Below are 14633 nucleotides of genomic sequence, written 5' to 3'. Positions count from 1 at the left end.
CTCTGCCAGCATGCTTGATGGGGAAGAAGCAACTGCTGACTTCCTTCTACCTGGATTCCCTAAGAAAGATGTCCTATTTAAGAAAAAGCACAAGTGTCAGCGTGTGGGGCACAGCCATGCTAAGAAGCAAGGGCATCCATAGTCACTCTGATAGGTAGAAACTCTATGGGGTAAATTTAAAATCACCTATCTTTATGGATTGCCTGAAATTAACAAAGCCTTATGTGAAATGCTATGGGCATTCCAAGAAATCTAACAAGAGTTTCTGCCATTAAAAGCTTTAGTGGCTAATGGGGGAGATAAGACATATTTATGTATAAATAAGTAAATGTGTGCTTAGTCGCTCAGTCGTGTCTTACTCTTTGCAACCCCATGGACTGTAGCCTGCCAGGTTCCTCTGTCCATGAGGATTCTCCAGGCAAGAATACTGGATTGGGAAGCCATGCCCTCCTCCTGGGGATCTTCCCAATCCAGGAATTGGTCCCAGGTCTCCCACATTACAGGCAGATTCTTTACCATCTGAGCCACCAGGGGAGCAAATATATATAAATCAGTAAATAAATAAACAAATAAATAAGTCTATGGAGTAAATTTAAAATCACATATCTTTATGGATTGCCTGAAATGAACAAAGCCTTCTGTGAAGTGCCATGGACATTCCAAGAAATCTAACAAGTGCTTCTGCCATTAAGGGCTTTAGTGGCTAACTGGGGGTATAAGATGGATTTATGTATAAATAAGTAAATAAGTAAACAAATAAGTAAGAAAAGACACAAAGAGTTTGAGACAATGGTAGAAGTGATGTCATATGGTACATGACCTACTGACAAATGGGTTATAAGATAATAGTTACTACTGTAGTTTTTTTAAATTAATTTTAATTTGTGTATAGTTGATTTACAATGTTGTATTGGTTTCTGCTGTACAGCAAAGTGAATCAGTAATACATATACACGCATCCACTCTTTTTTAGATTCTTTTTCCGTATAGGTCATTACAGGGTATTGGGAGGAGTTCCCTGTGCTATATCAGTTCAGTTCAGTTCAGTGCAGTCGCTCAGTCGTGTCCAACTCTTTGAGACCCCATGAATTGCAGCACGCCAGGCCTCCCTGTCCATCACCAACTCCCAGAGTTCTCTCAGACTCACGTCCATCGAGTCAGTGATGCCATCCAGCCATCTCATCCTCTGTTGTCCCCTTCTCCTCCTACCCCCAGGCCCTCCCAGAATCAGAGTCTTTTCCAATGAGTCAACTCTTTGCATGAGGTGGCCAAAGTACTGGAGTTTCAGCTTTAGCATCATTCCTTCCAAAGAAATCCCAGGGCTGATCTCCTTCAGAATGGACTGGTTGGATCTCCTTGCAGTCCAAGGGACTCTCAAGAATCTTCTCCAACACCACAGTTTAAAAGCATCAATTCTTTGGCACTCAGCCTTCTTCACAGTCCAACTCTCACATCCATACATGACCACAGGAAAAACCATAGCCTTGACTAGACAGACCTTTTTTGGCAAAGTAATGTCTCTGCTTTTGAATACGCTATCTAGGTTGGTCATAACTTTCCTTCCAAGGAGTAAGTGTCTTTTAATTTCATGGCTGCAGTCACCATCTGCAGTGATTTTGGAGCCCAGAAAAATAAAGTCTGACACTGTTTCCACTGTTTCCCCATCTATTTCCCATGAAGCGATGGGACCGGATGCCATGATCTTCATTTTCTGAATGTTGAGCTTTAAGCCAACTTTTTCACTCTCCACTTTCACTTTCATCAAGAGGCTTTTGAGTTCCTCTTCACTTTCTGCCATAAGGGTGGTGTCATCTGCATATCTGAGGTGATTGATATTTCTCCTGGCAATCTTGATTCCAGCTTGTGACTTAAATTGAAGAAAGTAGGGAAAACCACTAGACCATTCAGGTATGACCTAAATCAAATCCCTTATGATTATACAGTGGAAGTGAGAAATAGATTTAAGGGCCTAGATCTGATAGATAGACTGCCTGATGAACTATGGACTGAAGTTCGTGACACTGTACAGGAGACAGAGATCAAGACCATCCCCATGGAAGAGAAATGCAAAAAAGCAAAATGGCTGTCTGGGGAGGCCTTACAAATAGCTGTGAAAAGAAGAGAAGTGAAAAGCAAAGGAGTAAAGGAAAGATATAAGCATCTGAATGCAGAGTTCCAAAGAATAGTAAAAAGAGATAAGAAAGACTTCTTCAGCGATCAATGCAAAGAAATAGAGGAAAACAACAGAATGGGAAAGACTAGAGATCTCTTCAAGAAAATTAGAGATACCAAGGGAACATTTCATGCAAAGATGGGCTCAATAAAGGACAGAAATGGTATGGACCTAACAGAAGCTGAAGATATTAAGAAGAGGTAGCAAGAATACACAGAAGAACTGTACAAAAAAGATCTTCACGACCCAGATAATCATGATGCTGTGATCACTGACCTAGAGCCAGACATCCTGGAATTTGAAGTCAAGTGGGCCTTAGAAAGCATCACTATGAGCAAAGCTAGTGGAGGTGATGGAATTCCGGTTGAGCTATTTCAAATCCTGAAAGATGATGCTGTGAAAGTGCTGCACTCAATATGCCAACAAATTTGGAAAACTCAGCAGTGGCCACTGGACTGGAAAAGGTCAGTTTTCATTCCAATCCCAAAGGAAGGCAATGCCAAAGAATGCTCAAACTACTACACAATTGCACTCATCTCGCATGCTAGTAAAGTAATGCTCAAAATTCTCCAAGCCAGGCTTCAGCAATATGTGAACCGTGAACTTCCAGTTGTTCAAGCTGGTTTTAGAAAAGGCAGAGGAACCAGAGATAATTGCCAACATCCGCTGGATCATGGAAAAAGCAAGAGGGTTCCAGAAAAACATCTATTTCTGCTTTATTGACTATGCCAAAGCCTCTGACTGTGTGGATCACAATAAATTGGAAAATTCTGAGAGTTGGGAATACCAGACCACTTGACCTGCCTCTTGAGAAATCTGTATGCAGGTCAGGAAGCAACAGTTAGAACTGGCCATGGAACAACAGACTGGTTCCAAATAGGAAAAGGAGTACGTCAAGGCTGTATATTGTCACCCTATGCTATATAGTAGGTCCTTATTAGTTATCAGTTTTATATATAGTAGTGTATATATGAGGCTTCCCCAGCGGCTCAGTGGTAAAGAGTCTGCCTGCAATGCAGGAGACCTGGGTTTGATCCCTGGGTCAGAAAGATCCCCTGGAGAGGGGCATGGCAATCCACTCCAGTATTCTTGCTTGGAGAACTCCATGGACAGTGGAGACTGGCAGGCTACAGTCCATGGGGTCACAAAGAGCTGGACACAGCTGAGTGACTGAAGCTTTTACTTTTTTACTTGGCTAATTAGTCCCCAAGCCTGCTGATGGGGTCTTCCAAAGTTTCTGTAAGTGAATTAATATCATTTAATCATATTTTTTTCTACTCCAGCTATTTAGAATAGTTGGTTTTGGATCATGTAAAATGAAACTAACATGGCAAGCTGCTCTGGGCGGAGGGGCCCAGGCACTCTAGTATCCATCACTGTAGGGAAGAGCTGCACTTTTGCATCCTTTATTTGAACATTCTGTGCCCTCTTTGTCCTCTTCCCCTGCCCTTCTGCACAATTTATAGACCCAGGCGCCTTGATCTATAAATCAATCTAGGTGATTTATAGGCCTTTTGGTGCCTTGGGTCAGCTGTCTTTGCCACCTTTAGAAGCAGAAATGATCAGTACCTCCAAATCCTACCAATCCCAAGTTGTCTTACTGACAGATGTGTTACGCTGCTTTGAACACATGGAATGCAGAGCCCAAATTCTGAACTCAGAGTTCCTCATGACTTTGAACTTCTAGAATGATAAAGTTAATAGAGTGAGTGGACAGATATGCAGGATGGAAGATGGAAATGGAGAGAGGGACGGTATCGGCAATCTTTTAGTGCCTGAAGCAGAGTGGAAAGTGAGAAGGGTGTCATGATCAGGGGTTGGAAACATGAGGAAAAAAGTGGAAAGCAGGTACCAAGGGCACGCCCTGCCTTGCCTCCTGCCCCCACCTCCATTTATCCTCTTTGTTGTTAACTCAGGGTGCATATACTGCAAAGACTCAATTAGCTCCTTGCCTGGGTTTTCTTTCTCACACCATCATCCTGGCAAATGTCTTTGAGGAGGAGATGCCATCAAGCTATTGTACTTTTATGTAACAAGTTCACTGTTCTTTTTTAAAAAAGCAAAATCTCAGTTAAACGGATCAAAGGACAGCACCAGTGTCTGGGGTTTAAGAAGCCACAGAGTCCTGGGCTTTGTGGCCTTTGGGGGGATAGGCTGTCTGAGAATGACTGCTGAGAGGAAGCTCCTGTATGAAGTCTGAGAAGTTGCCCTAAGTAGACTTTGGGAAGGAAACCATTAGGGAAAGCCCTAGAACCATTCCACCAGCCACATGGCTGGATTCGGAGAGATCGGGAGCTGTCCTGATTAGAGATCAGGAGGCGGAGAGGTGGACTTGGGGCAATGAGAGCTCATGCTCATGTGGAGTAGTTCTATTTGACCTCCCATAAGATATATCCTCTAAATAATATATCTTTATTGTGGTTGTTGCTGTTCAGTCCCTTGGTCATGTCCGACTCTTTGCGACCCCATGAACTGCAGGATGTCAGGCTTCCCTGTCCTTCACTGTCTCCTGGAGTTTGCTCAAATTCATGTTCATTGAGTTGGAAAATGTGCATAAGACACAAGTTAACATTTTGACCATTTTTAGGTGTCTGCTTTCGTGGCATTAAGTCCATTCACACTGTTGTGCAGTCAGCACCACCATCCATTGCCAGAACTTTCTCTCCTCCCCAAGTGGAAACTCTGTACCCATTAACCCTCATCTCTCCGTTTCTCCCTGGAAAACAACCTTCTACTTTCTGTCTCTGGGAGCTTGACTACTCTGGTTACCTCTTATAAGTGGAATCATAGAGTGTGTGCATTTTGGCGATTGGCTTGTTTCATGCAGTATAATGCTTTCAGGGTTCAACTATGCTGTAGTGGGTGTCAGAATTACTTTATTTTTAAGACCAAAGGACATTCCAGTGTATGCATATACCACATTCTGTTTACCTGTTCTGTTGATGTGCATTCTGGTTATTTTCACTCTTGACTATTGTAAATAGTGCTGCTATAAGCATGGAAATGAAGAGGCCTCTCTGAGACCCTGCTTTCAACTCTTTTGGGTATATGCTCAGAGGTGGAATTGTCAGGTCATATGGTGATTCTGTATTTAATTTGTTGAGGAAACACCATAATGTTTCTGAATAATGTATGTAATAAGCCTTCTTATTAAGTTTAAATACACAAAATAGAAAGAATAGTATAATGAGTTCTTAAGTGTACAACATTTGTTTTTGAAGTTTATTTAGGTTGAATATTTGATGTGCAGGATGGATCCCTTTGTCGATTCAGCAAACATTTGTTGAGCAATTGAGACTCCAGTGATGATTCAAGTGTGAACTCTATCAGCTGAGGTGGTGGCGGTGATGAAAATATGCAGCTCCAATCTCCAGCTCTGCAGTCATGGCTGATTGACAGCCCCAGTTGCTGCCCCAGTGAATCCACCATTACATTTGCACCAAGTACACACTTCCAGTGGGCTGCTACCAGCATGGTAGGGCCATTACTGCAAGATTCTTCCAACAGTGACTTTGACTTAAGGACTTTGCATCAGTCTGGCTGGATCTTTCATAGAACTGCTCTGTAACCTGAGGCTCTTTCCACCTATGTTTCTTTCCCTCTCCCTCTCCTTTCATAAGTGTCAAATCTGCATCTCTCTCTGAAGTCTCTTCTCACCTTCTATAGCCTCTCCTCTTACTCCTTCACATGTGCTTCCCCAATAAATCTCTTACACATCCAATTGTATCTGCTTTTTGGCATACCCAAGCCAAGGCACTTAGGTTTTGGGATTTAAATAATATATCCTTGAGTCATTCAATGCACATATCCTAGGAAGCCCAAGCTCATGACCAAGACTTCTGCAAATTTCCTGAAGGTTTATATTTTCACTTTGGCCCCAAGCTGTAAGCCTCTGAACTCCTACCTTTACTTCTACCTTATATCCATGGTTCTCCTCTTCCCTCTACTTCATCTCAACTCCTGTATGGAACTTGGCTTCTTTTCCTTGATTTGGTCCCAAACCACTTACCACACGCCCCTTTGTGTTCATATCAGGGTTTACTAGAAGTCTTAAGTCTTTCTCACATCTCAGAAATACAAACAATTTGAACTTAAAGATGACCAATTCTTCTTTTAAATGTTGTTCAGCCCCCCTCACCAGGAATCTCTCACTGGCCACCTTTTTCTGCAAGTTGAAATATTTTTACATGTTGTTTGTCTGTCTTGGTTCCATTCACCCAACTTATTTTTCCCTGCCCACCTGGATCCCTGAATATATGTGTACTTCTCTTGCAGAGAAATTAGGTTTATTTCTCTTTCTTTGTCTTGTTACAGTCAGAGTCTTTGGGAGTCATCTTTCCTGCCAAAACTTACCTCTCAAGGTATTTTTCTTATGAGAAAATAGCTTAATTTTTCCAATTTTAGGATAGATAGGAAGACAGTTTCTTATCCAAGATGGCATCTGATACCAGCTCTCAAAAGATATATTACTCATGAAAATCCTAGAAGAAAATATAGAGGAAAAATCTTGACACAGATTTTTTTGGGGTATGACACCTAAAGTACCTAAAGCACTACATGAAACTAAAAAGCTTTTGTAGATATTTTTCCAAAGAAGGTATGTATATGATCATTAAGCACATGAAAACATGCTCAGCATCACTAGTCATTCAGTCCAATTCAGTCGCTCTGTTGTGTCCGACTCTTTGCGACCCCATGAATCGCAGCACGCCAGGCCTCCCTGTCCATCACCAACTCCCGGAGTTCACTCAGACCCACGTCCATCGAGTCAGTGATGCCATCCAGTCATCTCATTCTCTGTCGTCCCCTTCTCCTCCTGCCCCCAATCCCTCCCAGCATCAGAGTCTTTTCCAATGAGTCAACTCTTCGCATGAGGTGGCCAAAGTACTAGAGTTTCAGCTTTAGCATCGGTCCTTCCAAAGAAATCCCAGGGCTGATCTCCTTTAGAATGGACTGGTTGGATCTTCTTGCAGTCCAAGGGACTCTCAAGAGTCTTCTCCAACACCACAGTTCAAAAGCATCAATTCTTCGGCACTCAGCTTTCTTCACAGTCCAATTCTCACATCCGTACATGACCACTGGAAAAACCATAGCTTTGACTAGACGGACCTTTGTTGTCAAAGTAATGTCTCTGCTTTTGAATATGCTATCTAGGTTGGTCATAACTTTCCTTCCAAGGAGTAAGCGTCTTTTAATTTCATGGCTGCAGTCACCATCTGCAGTGATTTTGGAGCTCAAACAAATAAAGTCTGACACTGTTTCCACTGTTTCCCCATCTATTTCCCAAGAAGTGATGGGACCAGATGCCATGATCTTTGTTTTCTGAATGTTGAGCTTTAAGCCAACTTTTTCACTCTCCACTTTCACCTTCATCAAGAGGCTTTTTAGCTCCTCTTCACTTTCTGCCATAAGGGTGGTGTCATCTGCATATCTGAGGTTATTGATATTTCTCCTGGCAATCTTGATTCCAGCTTGTGCTTCTTCCAGCCCAGAATTTCTCATGATGTACTCTGCATATAAGTTAAATAAGCAGGGTGACAATATACAGCCTTGACGTACTCCTTTTCCTATTTGGAACCAGTCTGTTGTTCCATGGCCAGTTCTAACTGTTGCTTCCTGACCTGCATACAGTTTCTCAAGAGGCAGATCAGGTGGTCTGGTATTCCCATCTCTTTCAGAATTGTCCACAGTTTATTGTGATCCACACAGTCAGAGGCTTTGGCATAGTCAATAAAGCAGAAATAGATGTTTTTCTGAAACTCTCTTGCTTTTTTGATGATCCAGCGGACGTTGGCAATTTGGTCTCTGGTTCCTCTGCCTTTTCTAAAACCAGCTTGAACATCTAGTCGTTAGGGAAATGCAAATCAAGACCCCCATGAGATATCACCTCACATCTGTTAGAATGATCCTTAAAAGGATAAGAGATAACAATTGCTGGCAAGGGTGTGGAGAAAAAAGTGAAAGTGAAGTTGCTCAGTCGTGTCCGAGTCTTTGCGACCCCATGGTATGTAGCTTGTCAGGCTCCTCCGTCCATGGATTTTCCAGGCAAAGATACTGGAGTGGGTTGCCATTTCCTTCTCCAGGGGATCTTCCTGACCCAGGGATCAAACCAGGGTCTCCCGCATTTCAGGCAGACTTTTTACCATCTGAGCCCACCAGGAAAAAAAAAAACAAAAACAAAAACAAAAAAACATTGTAAACAGTTGGTGGAGTTGTAGATTGGTACAGCCATTTTGGGATATAGTATGGAAGATCCTCAAAAAATTAAAGATAGAACTACCATGTGATCCAGTAACTCCACTCCTGGAAATATATCCAAAGGAAATGAAGACACTAACTTGAAAGATATCTGCACTGCCATGTTCATAGCAGCACTATTTGCAATAGCTAAGAAATGGAAATAACCTAAATATCTGTTGATTGATGAATAAGGAAAGTAAAATATATCATTATATGTGCACATATATAATGGCGTATTATTGGAATGTATATCTACATTGGAATATTAGTGGAATATATATAGAAATATTAATGTGTGCATATATAATGGAATATTATTCAGCCATAAAAATGAGGAAATCCTGCCATTTGTGACAACATGCAAGGATGGAGGGCATATAATAAGTGAAATAAGTCAGATAAAGACAGATAAAATATGAGCTCACTTACATGTGGAATATAAAATAAGGAAAAAGAATCCCAAACTCACAGAATAAAAGATCAGATATGTGCTTAGAGGAAGGTAATCAAAGTACTTCCAGTTAAAAGATAAATAAATACTGGTGATATAATATGCAACACGATTAATATAATGCTGCTGTAAACTACATATGCAAGTTTTTAAGAGAGTAAATTCTAAGATTTCTCATCACGAGGAAAAATGATTTTTTACTTTATTCCTGTATGAGATGACAGATGGTCCCTAAACTTACTGTGGTAATCATTTCATAGTATATGTAAGACATACATTTATCCTGTACATTTGAAACTCATACGGTCATGTGTAACAATTATATCTCAATAGACCAGAAAAAAATGTTTAAAGTATGTCTTTCATAGTACCTTACTGTAGATAGATAAAGTCAAAAGTGCAGTAGTTGCTGTACACTGTGCTGTATTTTGTGACCCCATGGACTGTAGCCTACCAGGCTCCTCTGTCCATGGGATTTTCCAGGCAATAGTACTGGAGTGGTTTGCCATTTCCTTCTCCAAAACAGATAACCAAAAAAGGACTTAATGTATAGCACAGGGAACTCTGCTCAATGTTATGTGGCAGCCTAAATGGGAGGGGAGTTTGGGGGAGAGTAGATACATGTGTATGTATGGCTGAGTCCCTCTGCTCTCAGCCTGAAACTGTCACAGCATTGTTAATCGCCTCTACTCCAATATAAAATAAAAAGTTAAAAAAAGAGAAGTGTCGACTGGGTAGAGTAAGCCACGAAGGAGGGGATGTGTGATATGAACTGGAGGTGGGTGAGGTGAAACAAACTAGAGCAGGAAGCTCTGTTAGGATCCTACTTATTGCAGGCGACCTGAGGTGGGGTTGGGTGGGTGTAGAAGTGGGTCTGGAGAGGAGTGGAAGTGGAAGTACTAAAGAAAGCACCGATAAGAAAAAAAGATCATTGTCATTGAAAAAACTGCTGCCCCTTGGACAGCAAGGAGATGAAACCAGTCAGTCCTAAAGGAAAACCCTGAATAGTCACTGGAAGGATTTATGCTGAAGTATTTTGGCCTTCTGATGGGAAGAGCTGACTCATTGGAAAAGACCCTGATGCTGGGAAAGATTGAGGACAGGAGGAGGGGACAACAGAGGACAAGATGGTTGGATGGCCTCATCGACTCAATGGATATGAGTTTGAGCAAACTCTGGGAGAGAGTGAAGGACAGGGAAGCCTGGCATGCTACAGTCCATGGGGTTGCAGAGTCAGACACAACTGAGTGACTGAACAACAACAATGTAGCATTTATTACATGCCAGACACTGTTCCAAGCCCTTTGTATATAACTCAACAGACTCACATCACAGGAGGTCTTACTAGCCCCTCTTTCCACCAGAGGGGACTGAGGCACTGAGTGAGTGACTGGGCAGTCATCAAGGTCGTAGTGCTAGTAAGTGGTAGAGTCAGAACTTGGGCTTGGGCTGGCTCCAGACTGAAACTCTGAGACTTCGTGGCTGGCGTGCTCACTGTTTGGTTGTGGATGTGTGGGTGTTACAAAGAAGGGATGCTTGGAGTTCATCATCTTAGCAACTGGCATGCTCATCTTCATTTGACCTCAAGGGCAGAGACAGTAATATCATTACTGATGCTTACCCTAATATAAAAGACAGCATTCAATATTTATAGTCAGCCAAGGCCATTTATTTAAGCAGATGCAAAGAATGACATGAATGCTATTTAATCTGTTGCAATACCATTTACAGGAAATGGTGGATATTTCTGAATTTAATTGTCATGCCTCTTTCAGTGCCTCCAATCCCCTACAGCTCATAACTCACTCAACCTTTTTCCTTCTGAATTGTAATAAAATGTCTTTGCCATAGTGTGTCATCTTTACCTGCAATTAAAATGGAATAAGGATCTATGAGTCAAAAAGCACATTTTAATTCTTTTCCAGTCCTCACCTCCATGAGCTATGGAACAAAATAACAAAAATGACAAGAGATGGTTGAAATGTGAATCTGCGGGTTAATTTCTGTGTCCCATTTCCAAAGTAAGCCAGAAAGTATTCATATTAAAGAAGATTTCATTTCTAAAAAAAGTACATCTTCTTAAAAGATGGTAAGCCATTGATACACAATCGCTTATATGTCTCAAATTATTTTAACAGTAAAAAAGACTTCCAATTTATAAATTTCATGTGCTGTACTTTCAAAGCTTTATATATTTCCCCTGAAAGTACTCAGCAAACCATAGATGCAATAAAAAACAAATTTCCTAAATGCAAGACAGAATCAGTGCAATGCCTCTTGGTTTGGGATATATGATATATTGACTTGATGCATAACAGAAGCTATTTGTATTCTTTCTTTATGGTCACTTAAATCTAATACTTTAGAATCTAAGGGCAATTTTTGACTGATGTAGAATACCTGGAGGAACAGTTTTGGAGCATTTTGAAAGGTATTCACAGTCCTGGGCTTGAGTGTCTTGTGGAGGAAGTCCCCTCCTGGCTCGAGTGTCCCATAGTTCTAACACCTATTACCTCTGCCCTCGTTCTATGTTCACACCTCAACTGTGGTTGTTAACTGTTGGTGAGTGAGGCTTGGTGCTATCATACTGACTGTAATCTGTGGCTTGATCACAGGCTGCAGAGCCTTTTTGGAGAAGACCCCGACATGCAGTTGGCTGCCCCCAGGGGTCCGACTCTCTCCTCTGGCTTCCCCGCTTTGAGTCATGCTCAGCATGTTATCAGGGAAACCAGCAGTCCATGCATCGACGGGAAGGTTTTGTTGATTTCTTTCTCCAGCCTGTCAGCTTGGCTGCGAGCTCGGTGACTCAGACATGGTTGGTTCCCTGTTGTGCGAGCAGGTGATGCTTCTGTGTGCTAACAGGCACTCTTCCTGACCTGCTGCCTCCCACAGCCTCTGAGACTCTTCTGCCACCTCATCCAGCGTCCTGGGAGAGAGGAGACACTAACCATTATCTAGTATATTCAGAGAAAACCAGTCCGCAGAGACTGTCTCTCCCATGTCCACCGAGTCCCCTACTGAAACTCATTGGGAAATCTCTAGAGATAACTCTGGTAAAGCACTCTAGACGCTTATATAGAACAAAGCCTACAGGCCTTTTTACTGTCATCGTCATCATCATCTTCACAATCTCCAATTAGAGATCAAACATTTATTAAAGACCTAATTCTAGATGATTTTTCTATGTGATACTGAATTGAAAATTAAACAGCTTAGATTCCTTCTATCTAGGATTACTTGTGCATTTGTGCTCAGTAGCTCAGTGGTATCCGACTCTTTGTGACCCCATGGACTATACGGTCCATGAACTTCTCCAGGCCAGAATACTGGAGTGGGTAGCCATTCCCTTCTCCAGGGGTTCTTCCCATCCCAGGGATCGAACCCAGGTCTCCTGTATTGCAGGCAAATTCTTTACCATGTGAGGCACCAGGGACACCGTTCACAGGACTTCCTAAGAAAAAATACTGGAGTGGGTTGCCGCTTCCTACTCCAGGGGATCTTCGTGACCCAGAGATTGAACGTGCATCTCCTGCATCGGCAGGTGGATTCTTTACCATTGAGCCACCTGGGGCGTATAAGGGCAGGATTAAAATCTAAAGTAAACCCACTGGTATGGCCACTAATGTATAGATATTACTGAAAGATGAAACCCATCTGCTAGTAGCCAGCATGGGGAGCACACTTAAAAAGTAGGTCCCTGATTGGCATATCAGAAGAGCTTTAAAGTATCTCAGAGAATAGGAGGCAGTTCACCTGTCTCTGGTGAGCATTCAGGGGACAGTGGGAGGAGAGCTCACCTTCGCCGAGTCTCGGCAGTCCAGGAGAGTGTGGAGTTGATGGGTGTCCCGGGGCTTCTATGTGCTAGGCTTTTTTGGGGCTGTTCTGGGTCTTCAGTGTTGCGCACGGGCTTTCTCTAGTTGCAAGAGCAGGACCTACTCTCTGGTTGTGGTGCATGGGCTTCTCTTTGCTGTGGCTTCTCTTGTTGCAGAGTACAGGCTCTGGGTGTGCAGGCTTCAGTGCTTGCAGCACATGGGCTCAGTAGCTGTGGCACATGGGCTTATATGCCCCATTACATGTGGGGTCTTCCCAGACCAGGGATCGAATCCATGTCCCCTGCACTGGCAGGTGGACTCAAAACTGGTGGACCACCAGGGAAGTCCTATGTGCTCAGCAAAGAGTAAGATTGAGTGGATTAAGTGAGCTTTGTCCAATTGCACCTGAGATGGTGGAAAGAGCCGCTGGGTTCCTGGCCCAGGCTTGGTTTTGAATCACAGCCCTGTTACCCGTTAGCTTTAGGATCCAGGGCCAATCACGCAGCTAGGAATTCTCAGCCTCATTTATCTGTCAAGTGGGAATAGGAACGTGTACCCTGCCTAATATATCTGAGGTCTCTGGCGTGGGCCACAAAGAGTGATTACTGTTATCTCAGCACATCAGAAGGGACAAAACAACACCATCTGGAGGACCCACATGAAAAATACTGGAGACCTGCATTTCAGCATGAATGCGTGCTAAGTCGCTTCCGTCATGTTTGACTCTGTGACCTTCCAGGCTCCTCTGTCCATGGGATTCTCCAGGCAAGAATACTGGCGTGGGTTGCTATGCCCTCCTCCAGGGGAGCTTCCCGCTCCAGCGATCGAACCCCCGTCTCTTACATCTCCTGCATTGGCAGGCAGGTTCTTTACCACTAGTGCCACCTGGGAAGCCTTTCAGCATGAATACCTGTTTTCTAAAGATGGCGTGACCCCTGGCTTAAAATCTAGGTTTTGTGTTGCCTATCCGTCCATAATCTAAAGCAGAAGAAACCGTGTCTTTATTTTTAGACTCTCAAAGCCCCGTTTTAAAATGAGTTAACGGGACAGTTTCTGCAGGGAAATTCGCCTGCTTTCACACTGGCTTTTGAGCAGTGGCTGTGGAGGTGGGAGGGCAGGGGCCCTGTAGCTGTGGGTTAGCTGAGAGCCCTTCACGCTCCCTGTCTGCATTTGGTCTGCTGAGGCCGAACCACAGCTTCCCTTTTTCTGTTTCCACACATTTCCACTGTAGCTGCAGGCGGCCCAGCCCGCAAGCAAGAGGCCCTGGGATGCAGAGGTTCTTTCTCTGCGCCTGGGCACTCAGCTGAGTTCCGTTACTGCTGCCCCCGCATTCAGAGCTGGCACCAGGAGGCAGGGAACAGCCAACCAGATGTCTTGAGAGGGCTGTGGGCAGAACCGATGAAAATGCCACAATTTCTGCTGCAGAAAACCCTCAGCCGGCCATGCTCAAACTTTTCCACTCCAGGAACCCTCTTTAATTCCTTTCTCTTCTCTGTTCTTGCAGCAACAAGGAGACTGTGAGGAGGAGTGGATGGAGAGTCATCTGAATTCTAGTCCTGGCTCTGCCTTTGTGTCATCGTCAGTCCCCACCAACCCCCATGGATTTTTCATCAGTAAATGCTGAAAGTGGACATCGTGTGTGTTGAAATGCCTGGACCTTGAACTCTAAGGGCATTTAAGACCTCCTCTCTCCCCTCCGTGGGGCCCATGTTCCTAGTGCGCAGGACACCAGGTCTCCGCTTGTGTCTCAGCTCCCCTGACCTCCCAGATCCTGGCTGTTTGCCACCCACCTCCCGTGTGGAGCAGAGGGTGTTGAGAGCTTGTGCTCAGGCAGGAAGTGAGAGGAGTCAGAGCCTGTTGCAAACCCTCCATGGGGAGGATGGGGTAGTGGAAAGTTTGCGCTCATTTCTGTTTGCCTGATGGAAACTGAGCCGGGTTTTCTGGGAGCCAGAAAGCA

The 14633-nt window shown here is 43.6% G+C and overlaps 1 long non-coding RNA gene across 1 annotated transcript in view; it reads left to right on the top strand.

Annotated features, from left to right (window-relative positions):
- LOC147361765 (uncharacterized) overlaps nucleotides 1–14307 on the top strand; it is a 181916-nt gene extending 167609 nt beyond the window's left edge. Inside the window, exon 5 of the long non-coding RNA XR_015138236.1 lies at nucleotides 14181–14307. This is a non-coding gene — a long non-coding RNA (uncharacterized LOC147361765). The remainder of the gene's footprint in view (nucleotides 1–14180) is intronic.
- The last annotated feature ends 326 nt before the right edge of the window (nucleotides 14308–14633 follow it).

Source organism: Bos grunniens, chromosome 12, assembly GCF_055505025.1.
Source record: "Bos grunniens cultivar Pamir isolate PY7600 chromosome 12, Bosgru_T2T1.0, whole genome shotgun sequence".
Lineage (NCBI taxonomy): Eukaryota > Metazoa > Chordata > Mammalia > Artiodactyla > Bovidae > Bos > Bos grunniens.
This window is presented reverse-complemented; position numbering and strand designations above follow the sequence as displayed.